The sequence below is a fragment of the Patiria miniata genome, unplaced genomic scaffold (assembly GCF_015706575.1).
Source record: "Patiria miniata isolate m_02_andy unplaced genomic scaffold, ASM1570657v1 HiC_scaffold_1, whole genome shotgun sequence".
NCBI lineage: Eukaryota > Metazoa > Echinodermata > Asteroidea > Valvatida > Asterinidae > Patiria > Patiria miniata.
In genome coordinates this window covers 3,042,251-3,056,499 of record NW_024037047.1, presented here as the reverse complement: position 1 = coordinate 3,056,499, position 14,249 = coordinate 3,042,251, and the positions used below count along the sequence as shown (strand labels likewise).

The window sequence follows — 14,249 nt, the reverse complement described above, 5'->3', positions numbered from 1 at the left end:
TGGGAGGCAGGGTGGGAGGGTGGAGGTAGCGCTAGTGTTCCCCTGCCCACGCTCGGAAAATGATAAATTGAGAAAATGTTGCAAAACAATAAGACATTTTGGAGAAAATGTGCTTTGACACCCCCCCCCCAAAAAAAAAGCCAATAAACCGTACAAAGTTGCGGTGAAAGTAGTCATTGAATGTGCACACCATGCAGCTCCTGCGTACTTTTCACGAACGAGAACAATACTATTACCTGCTTAATGCTGCAGTGTACACACGTTTTTTATATGCAAGTACATTTTATGAATGTAGGAGTCAGTGAGTCACTGCTGTGCATTGTACATTTTCTTAAACAAAACCAGGTACGTTGGTCCGTTCATTTGGTTGGCATCGAGCACATAGCTATCGCCGTGCTTTTTTAGCAATTTTGTAAGAATCCTAAGGTTCTTCCTTTTCGATTAGTGGAACATAACATTGTATTCGACTATCAAACTAAGTGGATTTTTGTTTGTTTTTTTTTTCCCCCAAGAGTAAGTAAGATTGGACCAGCACTAACTCAATAACTATCAATGACAACCGTTCTGGATCTAGTCACTCGAAGGAGATCTTTGCAACAGACAACGCTTAGTTTTATGGAGAAAAAATGAACTATGTAAAGAAAGTAACTTCGGCTACAAGTAAACAGGGAAAAATATATGTTTACAAATCGATTAAAACTGTTCCTAATTAAAATATGAATTTTAACCGTTCTACATAAGAGCAAAGTAATTTAAACCAAAGGATTCTGTTCAAATAAAAAACTCTTCCTAACTTTTTGACTGACCATAGGTGGTTACTCATTAAACAATAATGAGCAACTTTCCATAGGAGACATTCCATGATGATCTAAGAAGGGCAGTGATTGTAAAGCCCGTTTAGGAGAAAGAAGATTTAGCTTCCCCATTCCATGATGAAACTAATCGTTATGAGTTATATATGGTTAATCTGATGCAAGAACAAGAGCTTCAAGCTTCTAACACACTATACCATAAAAGATCAGGCAAAAGGTGGACTCATATCAGCCCTGTATGTATCAGATATATAATGAATCATTCACCATAGAGGAACTGAAGAAGGCCAAGTACGAACTCAAGCAAGGAAAGAGTGCTGGACCGAGGCCATTAAGGACTGTGACCTGTACAATATCTTGCTGGACATATGTAATACAGCACTGATAAATGACGACAAACCAGAGCAGTGCTCACTCTCAAACATTATCCCAATCCCCAAGTCCGGATCCCTCACGAAGACAGATAACTACCGCGGTATCAGCATGACCGGAATCGTAGCAAAGTTATGCAACCTGTTGGCCTTAAACAGGATTCGCACCGCCATTGACCCTAAGCTAAGCTAAAATGGTTTTCGACAGAAGCACACGACGGTAGCACTTGCTCTCCGCAGAATCATTGAGGAAGTCAAGCAGAAAAATTTACCAGCCGTGCTTACTTTCATCGATTTTCGCAAAGCGTTTGACTCAATTCACCGAGGTAAAGTGCAAAAACCTACGGAATGCCGGGCCGTGGCGAAAGGAAACACTCTGGCATCCTTTATCTTTCGTAAATGAGTATGCTCTATGTCAACTACCAAAGATCATGAGAAGCTTGGTTTCACCATAAAACCAGGGTGGACTAAAGCGTTGGCCCAGTTACCTTCACAGATCTGGGCTTTGCAAATGACATTGCTCTGCTCTCTGAACAGGTGGAGGAAGCACATCAGCCGAGAGTGGAAACTAAGTGCAATCAAGTTGAAGACCACCTGAACGCTCAAAAGACAGAGCACATGGCGTTCAACTGCGACGAAGGCACTCTCAAGACCGTCAAGATTGACACCATCAAGAAAGTCTTAGATTTCAAGTACCTCGTCGGCTCAAGAATGATGAGCTCTAGAAATGGTCATCAGCTACGGAAGGCGCTTGCGTGGAGGGCTTTGAACGACATGAAGTAGATCTGGAAGTCAAACCTGACCAGAGGGCTCAAAAGATATTCTTTGTAGCTGCCATAGAGTCCATTCTCACGTACGGATGCGAGACGTAGACACTCACCAAGACCATGTTCATGGTCACTAGATGGTTGCTTTGCGCGAATGCTCAGGGTGGCTCTTGACGTCAGCTGGCAAAGGCACATAACAAACGTCGAGCTCTTTGGGACCTACCGATGCTTACCACTCAAATTGAGGCCAGAAGACTGCAACTAGCAGGGCACTGTTTGCGTCATCCTGGGCTACCTGAAAGCTTATTCATCACATGGGAGCCCAAGCACGGAAGGATTATCAAAATGTAGTCAAAATATAACGGTTCCCCACTTTTACTCAAGCGCCAATTACGTGTAAACGCTACAAAAAGAAAGCAAATAGACTCCTAGCACGGTGCACCCTTACCAAGGGAACAATAATTAATAGTACAAAGTGTGTGCTCATGCGTAATATAAAAGAACTAACACCAGTCATCAGATGTGACGTTTGATGTGAGGGGTATGTGCAAAGAAGTGTCTATCATCAGTGAGTTGTCCGGAACTTGTCCCTAACCACGGTGACAACATTGTGTCACGCACATTGTCACGCACAATGTGTGAGTCTGTGTAAATTCGAAATTTGCCCAGGGCAAATTGGGAATCCAACACTGCGTGGCAAAGTTGGAATGATGTTCCCAAATTTCAGTCCTACAGAGCCGGGGCAACCTGTGAATTTCGTTCATATGTAACTTGTGTTATGAATAAGCACTTTTCAAAGTACCCTTTGATAATAGTCTCACATTGCCCTACTACAGAATTTGGGCAAAGTTGGAATTACTGGCAATTGTGATGTAATCTGCTATTTGCTATATGTGTTATATATTATTCACTTTTGCCCAGGTAAAGTAACAGCGCAATGTAAGAATATTACCAATGGGTAATCAACAGCAAATTAAACCGAAATTGACTGAAATGTCCACTTTGTCTGGGTAGCACAATGTCGGTATATTTCCCATTATTCGTCAAGGTCCAGTAGCACCACAATGTAGGAATATTTAACTATGGGCAATTTTAATATCCCTTCGTACAATCAATATGTAAGTTTTGGATGTAGTCCTACTTTGCCAGCCAGTATTGGAATTTCCACTTTGCCCAGCCGGACAAAGTGGGAATACCAACATTGCGCGGATTCCCACAATTGCACTCCTAGCACTCATTAAGAGTTTTTGATAACAGCTTGGCAGATTGACCAACTGGTTTTGATGCACATTGACTTTTCATATCGTTGAAAAATCTATCAGGATTTGAATGGTTGAAAAAAGATTAGACATATTGGCCAACATCCAAATGAATGGATACATTATGGTCGGCGTGGGGAAATTTACTAGCGCTGCTCTGCGTGTCCCAATAATAGTAAAACTGTTCTTGACAACTATGAATCATCACAAGTCCATCTTTTGATGTGTAGCATATATTGTACTTTTACAAAGAATGCTCTCTTGACTGCAGTTGAATCTTAACGTTTGATATTGCTCCTTTTAATGACTCCATCCTGTCAATAACAGGTCTCTCAACATGCTCAGTCAGCTTGGAGTCTCTCACACACTTCTCAAAATTCTTAAGAACAGACTTAGACACTTTGTCCTTAAGACCTGCACGACCTGATACGTAAAGGACTTTCAGTTTCGTAAGGTACTGCAGAATGGACGTCAGGAATTTCACGAATGAATCACTTGGGTTGCAGTGAAGCAGATACAGCGTCACCAACCTCCCCCATGCCAACTCGCTTTCCTTCTCAATCATCTTCCTGACCAGAGAGAAACCCCCGTCTGTCACCTTAAAAAGAGATATCCTGAGGTCGTGAAGAGATTTGCAGTGCGTCAGCGCACATGCAACTGTACTGAATGCAGCATCGTCAATCTCTTGATTTAGCCGTAGGTCTAATTTTTGCAGGTTTGGCAGATGACAAAAAACGTTGACAAGACTGCAAATTTCGCCAGAACCCAGGATACTGCCTATGAGAACGATGGTATCGACCATTTTCAGAACTGAGAGGGAGGAAACCAACTTTTCCGACGATGGTGACATCAAACATTTGCCATACTGTGACTCTCTAAGATCATGGAGAGCAACAGACTCCAAGGTGGACAGAGCAGTGGCACCGTCAGACTCATGACGGAGAAACAGAGACTGGTTTTGATTACATGATTTTATTTTCTCCTCCAGACACGACTGTTTTGGAATTTCCTTCAAGTTGCCGAGGTATTCGCATGTGATACCTTTGGTGGACCCTTCAGCGAAATCATCCAGGTATTTCTGAAGCTCGTCCCAGTCATGGTTCTCAAACCGGAACAGCTCAACTGACGTCAGATTTAAACCAGAACCTGTGCTCTCTTGCTCCGCATTTTTTAGCAGGTACGACAGAAGCCGCAGCTTGTGTTTCGAAATTCCGATCAAACGTACCCTACTGAACGTAAACAATGTACGAAACTCCTTGTTCAAAGAACCTCCGCATTTACCTTCGAAGTTCAGTTGAAGGCACAATTCGATCAATTTCTGCAACTGCAAAATGTCTGCAAGATTCTGCAATTGTTTCTTAGACGTGATTTCGTTGACCAGATGAGTTACGAGTGCAGAACAAGCAACTGAACTTCTCCCACTGGCAAAAGCAAACACGTTGGACAGCTTATCAACATTCTTCAGAACGTCAACTTCTTTGAATTTGTTCATCCATGTAGAAAAGTTGTTTGCCAGGTGTGACATGTACATACCAACGCAGAACTCAAGGAAGACCGCCAAAGCAAACTTGATTTCATCAATTTTAGATCGCAACGGAGCCGACTCCGCATCCTCTGTTCCATTTTTTGATTTGTCAGTATCATAACACTTTCTACCTTTCCTTGACGAGAGGACCTCACTTGCTTCAGACTCCAAGACTACCTCCTCATCACAACAGATAAGGCCCAACTTCATACCAATGTCAAGGATACTTTGCCCATTTACTGATTCATTAGCAAAATCAGACTTGGTAAATATCTCTGTATTTTCAGAACAGTCAAACATCTTCAAGAAGGCAACCTTACCAAGTTTAACCGCTAATTGACCCCTTGCTCGCTGTTTAGTACTGAGTTGGTTTTTGTCAAACAAGCATCGCACTAACCTAATAAACAAATCGGTCATGGTTGGCAAATCTGTGAAAGCTTCACCCTTCGTCCACTCCGACAACTTACACAAAGTGGTAAGAATGCCCGGGAGGCAAGAAAGCATTGGCGGCAGGATATCTGCACGCAAATACTCAGAGAGACTCGCATGAGCATTTGAGTCTACAGAGCCACTTATTGCTTGTTTGGTAGTCAACACCTTCTTAACGTACTGTTGTATGTCACCTGCTTTAAACCCGCTAGTAATAACGTGCCGTAAATTAGGCCCACGGTTTGTACATACACCCTTTCCCCACTGAGCATGCCTTGTTGCCATAACAACCTTGCATCCAAGAAGACCCTGGTCTTTTAGGACTTTCATTACACCTTCGACGTCAGCTTCACCATTGCAGTCGTCGACAAGAATTACCACATCACCTGGGTGATCCACACAGTAATCGTTAATTAATCTTGGTGACAAAGCTGACTTCTTCTGAAGCATTTGATGCCAAACTGCTTCCCCAATGTTTCTTGTTTTAAGAATGACCCTGCACGATAAAACAAAGACCAGCTTTGTGTGCCGCAAAACAGCATCAGGCCTCTCTATAAGCCATTCAAGAGCCATCCTATAGAAGATGATTGTTTTACCACTCCCTCCTCTCCCCTGCAAAAGAACATGACCTGACAACTCAGATATGCCATCACAAAATATTTCGTTTATTGACTGTAATCTGTATTTTACAGAGCTACCTTTGATATACGAGATACTAAACAATTCTGTCGGTGTAAACACAACATCCGTCGCAGCGAAGTTACCACTGTCCTCGGTAGTAAGCCGTGATATAAACTCTTTGACTTCTTCTACCAGTCTTCGGATTTGCAATTCTGGATCAAATTACAATGATAGATAAATGGAAATGAGTAAGCTTAACAACGGCAAAGCTTAACAAGGCAACTTAGGTTGGATATAATTATTCGTTTATGAAGTTTTACATTTCTATAATTCATCAATGGAAATTATACATGACATTAAAGGCCAGACGATAACCTTAGAAAATGATTCAAACAGCATTAGTTTAATTTAAACTAGATAGGTTTTTCATATTCGGATATGGGAAACATGAGTCAATCGCAAGTTGCACACGTTAAACAAGGATGAGATGTCAAGGTTTGCATGATGAAGGAAGCCATTCGATACGTTATTGGAGATGTCATGTCACATGGATTAACCCTAAAGGGGCCGGGTTATTTTTACCATCTCTCAGCCGCCCCCCCCCTAAAATCCGGTCATTCAGTGACGAAAAGTTTTGAAACTCGGTACATGCATAGAGCATCTCCTGATAAACATACCCAATAAATTTCATGACTGAAGGTCAAAGGGTTTTGGAATGATGGCTAATTAATCATTCATATGTGTGATTGCTAATTCTGGTCTGTGTACACGACGTATATTTGAAAATTCAGTTTTCACGGCGCTACTCGCCGGAAAAATTTTCGCTGCGCGCGACAACTCCTGGTCCGATTTGTATGGTTTTGGTGTCAAAAGATGTGCAAGGCTTGAGGCTAAAAAGTCATCAAAGCTTGGGTTGCGAAAAAAAATTAAAGGCTATCGCGGAAAAATTTGAGGGGGCGGATTCCGCCCCTAGCCCCTTTAGGCTTAATCATAAACGTATTCTTGTTGTCAAAAAAGATGACCGACTAAGGGAGAATAAAGTCACATACCTGTCTCATCAACCATTTCGTAGCTTCCTTGCTCCCCATCACCAGTTGAGCAGCGTCTCCGACATCTCCATACCAAGCACAAACCAACAGCCATGATGAAAATTGCAGATAAACAGACACATACGATTATAACAAGTGTAGGCATATGCTCGTCGGCACCTGTCAGTTATAAATTACAAATAATTAGTTTTTGTAATCAACACATTGTGAAATTGACTCCTTCCAAATATCGTCCTACCATAGGACCGGTATTTGCTCCTCTGTAAACCACAAGCGTACACCCTCTGTTTTTACATGGTCCTCAGAGAGGGCGCACTGTGCGAGGGGTCTTTTAGAAAAGAGATTGGCAGTTGCTTGGCAGGCAACAATTAAACTCATTCTTCAAATAACATCATGTTTCAAATTAATATCAATAGATAAATGAAAGTATTTTTCGTATTAATAATTTGAAATCCTCTGTACTCACTTTTGATGATAACATCCACGTAGAATCTCTGCAACACACTACCGTAGGGAAAGACGTGACACCAGTATCTGACGTCAGATTCTCGGGGACACTTGTTCAGGAGGAGAGTTCCTGCAGATGTTATGCCGAAGCAGCCGCTGTGTCCCAGCTGAGACATCTCCGGAGTGCCACCTGGTAGATATAGCCGACCAATTATAGTGGTCGTTGTCGCTTTTGGCGGGCCATACGACCAGAACACTGTTGACTTATTCATCCCGATGGCATTTGTACCAGCGGGACATTTTAGTTCTTGTATCTTAGAAGGGTCAAAGGTTACAGTGATATTCATGATGACAGTCCCGTTATCCAGAGGAAATGTGTCACCTGTTTTAAGAATGTATGAGAACAAACCGTAGTGCATTAAACTTGAATTTACAACTCTGGGTTTTGAAAACAAACCGCTTATAAGTGATTAACGTACATACTTCAGTTGATTATTTAATCAAATCTGTCATGAGTTTTAAAAAAAATGAAATGAAAGTAAACTGTACAAGTTTATAATACTTAAAATACAGTATAATTCAAATGTTATGTATTTGCCAATCAACATAAAAGCATTGTTCAAAACCATAATAATGCATGACGTACCGAATACATGAACGTCGATTGCGACCTCGTGTGTGGAATTGCTTGTCAGGATACACACATACCTTCCTGTATGGGTGTCATTAACGGATTTGATAGACAGACCAAAACCATCACCGACACCGAATCCAGGATGGGCGTCAATGCCATCAATCGACAGTGAGTAATTGAGGATTAAATTTCGACCCAAAGAGGGGGCGACAATAAACCATTGTACCATGCATAGGTGATCACCGGGCGACCATGCAATGCAGGGAATGGTTTGATTTCTTCCCTCCTCAATGTAGAAAGATGTGGCCGAGGCTTGAAGAGGGTAGTCAGCGGGATTCTCCTCTAGACAAAAACAGAAAACAGGACAAGGCACTCATAGCAAAACTAGTCTCAGAGCACACACAATTTCATTCAACTGGCTATTCATTACAAGACCTTTCCTACATCATGTCTACAAATAAGGCTGGACATAAAAGTAATCCAGCCATTAAGTTCACTCAGTTACTCTGCCTCTGAGTCACTCAGTCGGGGAGTCAGTCAGTCAGTCAGTCTATTGGTGAGTGAGTCGCTAAGTTAGGAGGGAAATGCTGTCTTTGTTGCAATCCACTGGAGTAGATTGTTTTTTGATATATAGGGGTTTTATATGTGAACTATGACATTGACATACCTTCAATATGAACATCGAAGAAGCAGTTGCGCTCTGGAAGATCTGCCATGAAGACGTGACACCAAAAACGCGATGCATTACTAACTCCACTCAAAAAGTTGATTGTGAGGGAAGAATCGCTATTAATACTGTAATCTGCGCCATCCTGGAACTGAACCAAGGTCCCATCAGAGAAACGTGCACCAATGATCTGTGTCTCCATAGTGACGCCCTCTCCTGTTGACCAATACACTACGGATATGTTCGCATCTGGTGCCTGTGACGCGCAAATACACTGTATCGTCTGTCTGCGTCCTCGCTGAAAAGTAACATTCGATGATGCGTGAGTGGTGCAGGCTGGAAAGGTGTCACCTAAAATCACGTCAAAGAATTGAAACCTTCTGACAGTTAACTGTTATATACAAGAGGAGTATGGGTATAAATAAGTCGTATTCTATAAAAAAAAAAAAAAAAAAAAAAAAAAAGTAGTAGTAGTAGTATTAAGCCTCCCCTAACGTACATGTTTTCAACCAACGGGCGAGATAAATTAGAAAATCTACATTTAGCAGAATTCAACATGACCACAACATTGACTCATTGCTTAGGCTTGTGACGTCTGCTCTGTTATATGTTTTTGCCTCATCTCCTATTATTTATCAATAATGTCATCACGTACATGCTTTTTAGCTTGTGTGCAGAGGGCTATATGGTGCAGACAACTGACCCGATGATAATTTTTAAAAAGCCGGTGCAATGACTGTGATATATTGCTTAAATCTTTGTCTTCCATTTCAGTGACATTGTAAACTTCACATTACCATTTGAAAGATGTTTGGTTGTTTTTATGCTAATGCAAATGTACATATTCTTGAGCAAAACTAAAGCGTTATTCAAGACAGTAACTTCAGTTTCACATTGCTTCAGCATAAAAAGTCAGAAGACACTTAAGGTTTGCTATGGCTAATTTTATGCTTTTAATCCTTCATAGGGGTTTTTCAGTAAAAGACAGTATCATGACAAAACTTGACGCACAGAATGTTTTCAACAGTAGAATTTGCACTTAATAAGTGATGCCGAGCTTTGAAATAGTGTCATCATGTTTATGTTTAGCCCGGTGACATACAATTTAGACGTCAGGGTGTCAGTGAATTGCCATGTCAGTGAACCATACTAGGTTCTCCCGATAGCAACACACATGTTTGTTTTATTACTTTTTTTCTCACATGGAGTACGCAGCCAAACACTTACTATTAATAAATAGTGTCTGTGTATTTCGTGATTTATTTACTGACAGACTAGATGTTCATGTAGAAGTTTCTTACCGATAACCTGCATGTCCGTCTTGTCATCCCTCGCACTCGTAGAACGCGGCACAACCTGACAAATGTATCTCCCTGCATCGCTCTCTATGACATCCTTGACGACGAGACTAAACTCTGACGAATATGTGTATCGATCGCTGATTGGAAAGTATTTGTTGTTAGCGTAACTGTTAACGACTACTCTGTTGGGGTCGGAAACGCTCTGTCCCCGGAACCAGTATATGGCGAGCAGGTTCTCCCCGGAACGATAGGATCGACAAGGAATGCGGTGCCACAAGCCGAGTTGGAAGTTCCCTTGATTGTTGGCATCAAAGAAAACATCTTGGACATTCGTTTCTGTAAAATGACAATGGTCGCAATTTAAGAGATCCGGCAAGACAAAAGTCGCAAATGAATCGGCAGCCGTGTCACCCGTAAACTGTGTACGCGTGAGTATGTAAATATATGTCCTGTGATTCTACTATACTATGATCACGAAAATAATTGGATTAGGTAACTGGGCGCTGGCATTTCCCCACCGGTCTCCCGTCCCGCCTGCGCCAGTTTGCCGCGGGGGATGCCGAACGGGGCCCGGCTATTTCCACCCTTTTTCCCATGATTCCCTTGCGTGCGGGCAGCGCCATTTTGTCCTGAATTGTCGCGAAAATTGTCGCGAAAATTCGTGTGTTTGTGCTTCGGGTGAGGAAGAGAGTTGATGGACTGGACTTTAAAAAAACAATCGTTGACATGTATAGTATTAGATTGAGGGTTGCGTGTTTTTTGGGACGATTTTTTTCCTCGATATTCCATCGGACTAATTGGGCCGCGCCGTCTTGCCTTTGGGCCCCTGAGTTACGTGGTACATTTATTTGCAGATCAGCCTGATAAGAAATTCTAACGGTGGCCATTTATTGTCCCGCGCGAACATGTCGGTTTTCATACTCAGTCGTACGCACAATACTCACCTCATATGCATCTCTATCATTTTGTGTAAGTTTTATGTACGCAGGCCTACGCATGGTGCGGCCCAGTACGCAGGATAGTTTTGGGCATACACAAAACTACGCTGCGTACGCTGTTACGCAGGTCATAAGTTATAAATACGCAGCGTATCGGTCCCGCATCGGTTGAGCGCGGTACGAGAACGCTATGTGTTCATGGGGGATAAGCCGTTCATAGGCGGTAATACGCTGACCTCCTATATTGGACGTATACATAGCGTACTTGCAGCGCAGATACAACGCATGCTGAACGAACTCATATCGCATGCCGACGTATTGCACGAATTAGTACCGCTCGTCCTGCGAGCGCATTGTACTTATGAGAAACGCACAGATAGCGAACTTGCGCACTGCATACGCAACTCATACGCATCTCATACGCAGTAGATGCGCTGAATTCGTTACTTGTTCGCTAGATGTGCGTCAAACATAAGTCAAAGTAATCAAAAAAATTCGACGTTTTTGATCGTACGGCTTTGTATTGAAAATGTTCGATAAGGAACTCATGAGGAATTGGGATACGCAAAAGTGTGACTGGGGCTTAATGCGGCGGGAATTCGCTCAGAAGTGCGTCAAGCATGCGGGTTTTTGGGGGGTTTTTTTGGAATACGCTCTGCATGCGCACTGCATACTGATCTATTTGCAGCCCGAAAAATAATGTTGTGCACTGCATACGCAACTCATACGCATCTCATACGAAATGGATGCGCTGAATTCGTTACTTGTACGCTAGATGTGCGTCGCACATAAGTCAAAGTGTTCAAAACATTTCGACGTTAATTGAGCGTACGGCTGCGTATTGAATTTTTTTGATAAGGAACTCATAAGGAATTAGGATACGCAAAGGTGTGACAGGGGCTTTAGGAACGATTGATCCTGCTCACGGAAGTTCTTGCATATACCGAACATAAATGTAAGTACTGAACATGCAGCTTGAATGTCTTCATCCTGAAATGTGAACGTCTCAACAAACATATGCACATTATGGTCGGTTCAAACTGCGCGATGGAGGTGAATGAAGTGCCACGTACGTTGCGTACCGTAATCCCTTTTGCCGCACACTTCCTCTGCACAGCATATGGTGATGGTCGTTTGATGGGCGTTTGATGCAACAATTTTCTCTTTCAACGGTAAGTCCAATTTATAATATGACATACGGTTCTCTCATTTTGGAAATATATTGTAGTCATTCTTTCTAACGACACTGACGATGACATAAATCATGAGAAACATTTTCAATGTTGCCGTTTCCACATTGTTTGGGAAAATGGCTCAATCGCGTAGGCCTCCGACATTGATAGTATGGTTTTACTCAAAGAAACATTTTTTTTCAAATCACAAATAAACTTATGCCATTCGGGCCTCGGACATCGACAATATCTTAGTTTTACTCAAGTAAACTTTTCCAAATCACACGCATTTCATAAGGTTCTGTCTTCTGTGAATCTGTCTTCTGTGAATCTGGCATCTATATTTCTGCCCAAACTTTTCCAAATGAATCACAAACAAATTAATGCCATTTCAAATAAGGTTCTTATTTACGTGTACAGGGTTAAAAAGTAATGAAACTTAATCAAAGAAATGATTAGTGAAATTCAATATTAAAACATGCCAAAACAAGAAGAAATATATTATGTAGGACCACCGCTAATCTTGACAACTTTCTTACATAAAAGAACATTCCAGACAATGATGTCCCAAAGAATACAAAATAAGAAAATATGTTTTCTTCTAGCTCACTAGTATGCATAGAGCATGCACTGAGTATTTTTAATAAGAAAAGTATCCTCCTGTGTTGCAGGGGATTAACGCCTCACAAACCTCAGAAACTGTACAGCGCTATGAGGCTGAAGAAAGGAATGTAAGGTATGCAAATCCTTGGAATAAACAGAAGGGCAACACACAGTATGGGGGAATCCAGCACGTATCCTATCTGATTCAAGGGTTATAATTTTTATAGGCCACGAAAAGAACATAAAAATGATGCAAACTAAATTTTTGCGGAGATCTTAGAACAGGGCAGTCATAGAAAAAACTTCCTTAACAAATTATCTTCAAAGGCAAAACAAAATTAATTTACTGCAAATCAAAGATTAATAACCAACTTAAATGACTGACTCCAAAAATTAAAAACTTCAGACTACAACAAAGTTTGAACCTCAAGCCAATGTTTCGTTGTTTGGCATGTTTGGTTGGTACTACAGTAGTACATTCTGCATAAATGGGGTATAGCGACACCTGAATGTCTTTCATTTTAATATATGTAGCTATTGTTAGTCGATTTCTTTTTACAAGTTTTGTTCACCTTAGTCGTTATTTTTTTTGTTACTCCTTTACACAGGACTCCCTGACAACCACATCACACGACCAGCTCCAACAAGCTCCAACCATGCTCCAACCAGTACCCAAAGCAACAATCTCAACTCAAGACAAAGACGTGGCACACCTATTCTTTCCAGTTACAACTGCAAGATTCCTGCTCCTTTTCCTCACCCGTTCAAAACACATTTTTCTTCTAGCCATAATTTCATATTTAGAAGTCATGATATTATGCAAATAATAACTCTATTCTGACGTTTTAGTTCCATCCCTTTTTATTGATATATTTGTGCCCTTGCCTTAGTTGTACCCAAGAATAATTATGACATAAGTACCAGATAAATACTGGCGAAGCAGACTGTGTCAATCTGTGAAAACTAACATCACTGCAGTAGACCTATACTGGCAAACTTATTTGATAAACCAAAAATGTTTTGATTACCAAATTACATAACCACTCTTAGAATTCAGAATAAAATATTCATAAAGGCATACCCCTCCATTTCTCATCAGTATTCATCAACACTCATTAAAAAATGTTCTCCTGTAACTTACAATGCCCCTGTCATTATTTATGATTACACCTTTTCACAAAAATAACTGTGACTGCACAATAAAATTTGGCCGTCTTGCTTGAAAGTCTTTCATGATGCCTATGTAACACAACTCTGGACCGACGTCCCTTGCGAAAATCGCTCCGAAAAATTGACCACAATTAAATCCTCTGAGTTTTGTCAAAGTACTACACTGTAAGGAATGTAAAGACATTATTTACTCAAACATTTCGTGCATGCCTGATTTCATTTTGCCAGTTTGTAATAAACACATTGTAGTAACTTGTTCATCACTGAAAGTGTTATAGCGCCCTTTGTAGTTTGCCATTGAAAGCCTGTAACTGGGTGTTCCAATATGGCTGCCCACTGAGAAAGTCACGTAGAAATAAACAGTGATTGCAATTCCCAAATTATTGTGTTTGCCTGGTTATAACAATTGGCGACGAGGTAAAATGAATACCTTCGGGAATATAGGACAGTTTCATGTTGAGAAGGAGACATGGCAGCTGTATGT

The 14,249-nt window shown here is 41.3% G+C and overlaps 1 long non-coding RNA gene across 1 annotated transcript; it reads left to right on the top strand.

Moving 5' to 3' along the window:
- The first annotated feature begins 11,707 nt into the window (after window positions 1-11,707).
- On the top strand, window positions 11,708-13,408 carry LOC119722380. Its single transcript, XR_005270466.1, has 2 exons — window positions 11,708-11,992; window positions 13,204-13,408. It is a non-coding gene; the product is annotated as an uncharacterized LOC119722380 (long non-coding RNA).
- Window positions 13,409-14,249: the final 841 nt, after the last annotated feature.